A 6000-nucleotide genomic window follows, 5' to 3' on the forward strand; every position below is an offset into this window, starting at 1 on the left:
ACTTCCTCAGACTTAATCTTGGATTTTGGATAACCATGAATTTATCATAATTTAGGAAGACTTATGAGTGAATGAGTGAATTTCTGTTACAACATGAAACATAAATGTACACCAAAGATACTTTAGGAAACATATCTCTCCAGAAGAATCAATCTCTGTAACCATAGCACATCATGGTTGCTGCAAGATCTCATCTAGAATAACATTTCCTACTAGGGGTATAATTTTCCTTTAGACAAACTTTGAATGAGTTTCTTGAGCCCTTAAGGGAAATTGAAAGATTACTGGTCACTAGAAATAAATGGAATCTGAAGTAAGTTCACTTTAGTCTAACAAATGACTCTCATTATTCAAGTCTTAACATTGCCATTAGAAATAGTTGGAAATTATTTGATTTGACCATAAGTGGCTCATGTATAAATAGAAATAAGAAAAAATATTGTTCTTCAAAAAACACATGAGCACATTATAAGATACTATGAAAATAGGTATCTAAAAACAAAATCATTAAGCTATTGAATAATATGCTGCAACATAAACACTAAGAATTTCCTAGAATTTAATATCATCATATTAAATTTGCAAAGATAGATTGACATTTTCTATGAGTCTCAATGCATGGGTATTTATAATAAATTAACCTTAAATTAAAAAAAAACTAACTCCAGTTAGATAGTCATTATGTACTTACATAGATCTGTCACAGGAGTGCATTAATATTTATCTGACAAACCATATGGTACATAATGGAAAGACCTTGGATGTCAAAGTAAGAAAAGCACAGATTCAAATTTTAGCCACCTTAGTCTGTATATTTTGCTTTTGGTTGGCCAAAAAACTGAGTATGTTTCCTCACCTATAAAATCCTTGAGGTAAGCTTTTCATCATAGGTGATTATAAAAATTAAATAAAATATAATATGTAAGAATTCTAGCCTATGTCAGCTTATAATAACATGATAATTACTGTTCCTGCCATATCCTCAATTATCCTTCCATAAGTAAAACACGAATTATTATGCCTTATTTATATTTGAATTTCTAATATAAAGTTTGACATGGGAAACTGTCTAAAAATATTTGTTATATGAATGTGCACTGTCAGCTCACAGTCTAGGCTTTCAGTTCTCACTAGCTACTATGAAGAAGCAATAGAATTTTGATTAGACAACTGTTTAAGCATATGCTAATTCAGTATAGAATGTTTTACATATAGGGAAATTATACTTGGAAACCTAAATTTTTTCAATTAAGGAAATTGTTACATAGAGATGCACTCCAGCTACATTGATTTAGCTTATATGCATTTGATGAACTCATAATTCACAATATTTAAAATACAACTATAATAGCATTAAACATTTGTATACATATTTACATTTTACAAAATGTTTTCATATATAGCAACTCATAAGATAAAAGTGTTATATTACACATTATTGGAAAGAAGAGAGAAGACATTTCTTGCCACAGATATTGTAGAATTGCTGATTCTATAATATACAAATTTCCTAATTGGTATTATAAATTCACATTTTATGTATTAAATTAATTTGATAATAGACCTACATTAATTGCATCTTCCAATAATAATTTTCGTAGTCAACTACAACATCCAATTTAATTCAAATTCAATTTGACATAGTTTGGGAAGCATTTCAAACTCATACATACAATAAGCTCTGTATTACAATTAACACTGCTAGAAGGATAACCATTAACTTTAGTCCATATTAGAAAATACTTCTTTACTGTCAGTACATTTTGAAATGACTAGAGGAATTCAAAAGATACATATTTCATTATTTTATTTTGAAATCTCTTAAAAAACACAGTCATTTCTATAGTTTACTTCAATAAAAATAAAATTTCAAGTAAAAATACTATCAAAAATATAAATAGTAAAGATAACAATGAATATGTGGACATGCCAACATATAATAATTTTAAATTCTACATTTTTCAGACACTTAAAAAGGGAAATGGTCTCAGTGTCCACAATGAAATTCTGTTTATGTAAAATACAAAAAGAACACACTGAAAATAAGCTGTTGAAAGTCATAATAGTGGTTAGCCATGTGGTCAACAGAGATTAGAAAGATACAGGAAAAGTTTTCTATTGTGTTACCCATGTTTTATTGTTTGACTTATATGTTGTTATACAGGTATGTTTATTTTAGACAATTTACCTAGCTTTATCTTATGTTAGCTCTTTTACATATGTAGTATTCTTTAAAAACAACTTTTGAAAAATAAAGAAAGAAATTATTGTTTTTTTAATTAAAAGGAAACTGAAAAATTTAAAGTGACAAGCAAAAAATATCCATCATATGCATAATAAGAGCCTTTAAGGAGGAAAACTAAAGCAAGAAAGAGGGAAAACTACTAAAATTATAATTCAAGGAAATATTCTTGTATAGTAAAAGCAATTAAAATGACATTTTGAAAGAATGTGTCATGTTCCTGAGAAAATCAATCCAGATTTACCAATACTGAAGCATAGTCTCAAAAAATCAATAGAAGCTAAAAAAAAAAAAAATGAATAAAGGCTTGGAGCAGACCAGGAAAAATACCAAGTCAAATGACAGAATAGGGGACCAAAAAGCAAATCTTTATCACTTTCAATCTCAATTCTTCAGGCCAGAACAATGTGTATTAAAATATTTAAGACACCCAAAGGAAGAAAATATGAACTAAGATATTATATCTACCAACAGATTTTCAAAATAAAGTCTACAGAAAACATTATTAATACTAAAGAATTCAGAAAATATTGTTCTTATTGGTCTCTTTCGAAGGATCTACTAGAGTTCAGGCTTCAGGCACCATCATTCATTCAGGGTTTAGGGTCTACAGTTCTGGAGAATGTTTTTTGTTTTATTTCTTTGCTTAATTTCCCCCACCAAGCTCTCTGTGAAACTTCTCTAAGATTAATATTGGAAATGCTGACTGTATTCCATGTATTTTAACTTTTGCCCATCCTTTTCATTACTAATAGAATTGACTCTCTTGTATTTCTGTTTCTGTAATTAACTTTCCAGCAATGCTCACTTAGCAATTTAACCTATACTCTGATTTTGCTTACATGCCATTGATATATACTCAAATATATTAATGTTTATTATAAAATCATCACTGAAATATATTTCATTGATCAAACGTTTTCTTTCTACAAATCTCTATTTGAGTATTTTTTTTTCATGCAGTTATTCTGAACTTTCTGTCAGGATAACTCCATTGTTCTGCTGGTAGGTTATTAATTTTTCTTGTTGAATTTTTTGCCTCACTCTTTTGATACTTTTCATTTTCTGGTCACATTTAATTTGAGAGAGCCTAATTGCTTACCTTTTTCGAAAAAAAAATCATAAGCTATCTAATAAAAACAACCTGTCATCTTATTTCTCCCACACCTATGCTTATATATTTAACTTATTAGTAGATATCACTATTAAAGTCAAGTGTATTGGGTGAGAAGAGGGATCCACTAACCTAAGTGCTGCCAGTTTAATCCCAAATTAATTACCTTAGTAAATGTCATAAGAACTCTTCCAATTATTTGGATCCTCAATACTATGATTAAGTATGATATGTTTTTCTTTACAATTAACACTTAGTCATACATATAATGTTCTCCACTAGTCTTTATGTTGATTTATCTCTAAATATTTAGGTTTCTGTAGGAATGGGAAAAAATATAAGTAGATTGAATAATACCAAATACGTAAAACAGTTTGAATCAGCTGTTTATTATTGAATTAAGGTAATGATCCCCATTCTATCTTCCTCATAGAGAAAAATGTGAACTATATATGAAGGAAGGATTGATCATTGGGAAAAACTGCTGTTTTCACCCAGTGTCTGTAATTCAATCAACAGGTATTAGACTGGCCAGGTACAGGGAAATATAACTGAAGATCAATAAACTAGAAGACAAGTGTGATTCAGATGTTGCAGTATGCTCACAAAGGCTTAAAAATAAATGTTTAAGGAGGGTGAGTGGGAAGGGAAGGAGAAGGGGAATAAGGGGCATTACAATTAGCATACATAACGTAGAGGGGTGCATGGGGAAGGCAGTATAGCACAGAGAAGACAAGTAGTGACTCTATAGCATCTTAGTACACTGATGGACAGTGACTGTAATGGGGTGTGTGGTGGGGACTTGACAGTGGGGGGAATCTAGTGATCACAATGTTGCTCATGTGATTGTATATTAAGAATATCAAAATAAATAAATAAATAAATAAGGAAATGTTTAAAAATTATAAAGAAATAGCAGAAGATGGAGAAAATACCTTTAAATATGAAACATTTTACCAAAAATTAAAACTGAAAAAGGAGCAAACAGGAAATTAAAGATGGAAAAATTCAGTAACAGAAACAACCAATCAGTTGGAATAAGAAATTAGACAACAGAAGAAGACAGGATTGGTGAACTGTTAAGCCAAGCCAAGACAAAATATACAAACTAAAGCATAGAGAGAAAAGTGAAAATAATAGGAAAAAGAGTAATAGTCATAGGGGATCCGGTGAAAAGATTTCAGATTCTCGTGGAATTTCAGAAAAAGATGAGAGACAATTTAACAGAGTTGATAAAAGATCAGCATATATTCCAGATGTTCTGAAAACACTAAAGAAAAAATATGCAAAGAAAACCAAACCTAGTTTATTTTGTGGAACGGCTGAACACTAATGACAGAAGAAATCTTAAAAGCAGTTAAAGGATAGAGACATTACTGTCAACAGAGCAACAACAGAATAGACAAATGACCTCTCAACAAAAACAAGACATTTTTAATGTGCTGAAAAATTATTGCCAACTTAGATCTGTTCTAAAATAAATCAAATAATGTTCTTCATGAAAAATGATTATTTTAGAAGGAAGTAAGGAAAAGAGGGAAGTTATAAGGAACAGAAGAATAGGAAACCATATAGGAGAGTGTGACTCTCTCTCTATGCATGTGTGTGCGTGTGTGTGTGTTTGTGTGTGTGTGTGTGAAAGTGAGAGAGAGAGAGAGAGAGAGAGAGGTCTTGTAATGATACCATCTCTGAGGTTTGAAATACATATCAATTAAAATGCATGAAAATGATAAAACAAAAGGCAAGATTGAGGTACATGGATGGGGACAAATTGTCTTAAAATCCTAACACTATTGAGCTAGCAATAAAAGTGTTCACTTTATTAACTGTAATGAACCAAAGATACATTTAAATCTTATGGTAACTATTAAAAATGGGAAAATCATGTAAAACTAAAATGTTAATAAGGGGGAAAATGCACTGATAACTATACTAATCAGAAACAGTCAAGAAAGGATTGGTAAAAAGAATATAATACAGGTGGTTCAAATAGAAAGCACACAGTAAAATGTAGACTTAAACCAAAAATTATGAAAAATTACATTCAACATGAAGGCAATAAATAACTCTCATGAACATAGTTGCAAAAATTCTTAAAACACTTTCAGTATATGAAATCAAGATAATATATTATGGCCAAGTGTCATAACCGAATGTTATCTTGCAAACTCAGAGGTGATTTGACATTTGAAAATCAATCAGTTCACCCATTAAGAAAACTAAGGGGGCTGAAACACGATCAAAGACACCATGATTGCCTGAAAAATAAAATGTTAAGCAAAGTAAAGATCTCCCAAAAGGGTCCACCATGATTTCTTATGTACGAAGGTCAACAACAAGGAAAACTCATCTATGATGTTAGAATAGTAGTTATTCTTAGGTGGTTGGGGAAGCGGCTGTGAGTAGGCAGAAGGGTACAAGAAAAGGCTGAGAAAAAATCACTGCAGCAGTCAAACCTACTGCTGAGAAACATGGAAATAGCCAGATGAAATACAAAAAACATCTAACAACCACCCCAACACAATTGTCAGAATGTAATTAAGAATTCCCAAAGGGAGCCATACTCAGGAAGCCAGTATCTTGAAAAAATGGGAACTACAGAGTAATGAGTAAATTCTGTAAGCTTCTCATCCCTTGGGACATT

This window comes from Manis pentadactyla, chromosome 12 (genome assembly GCF_030020395.1).
Source record: "Manis pentadactyla isolate mManPen7 chromosome 12, mManPen7.hap1, whole genome shotgun sequence".
Lineage (NCBI taxonomy): Eukaryota > Metazoa > Chordata > Mammalia > Pholidota > Manidae > Manis > Manis pentadactyla.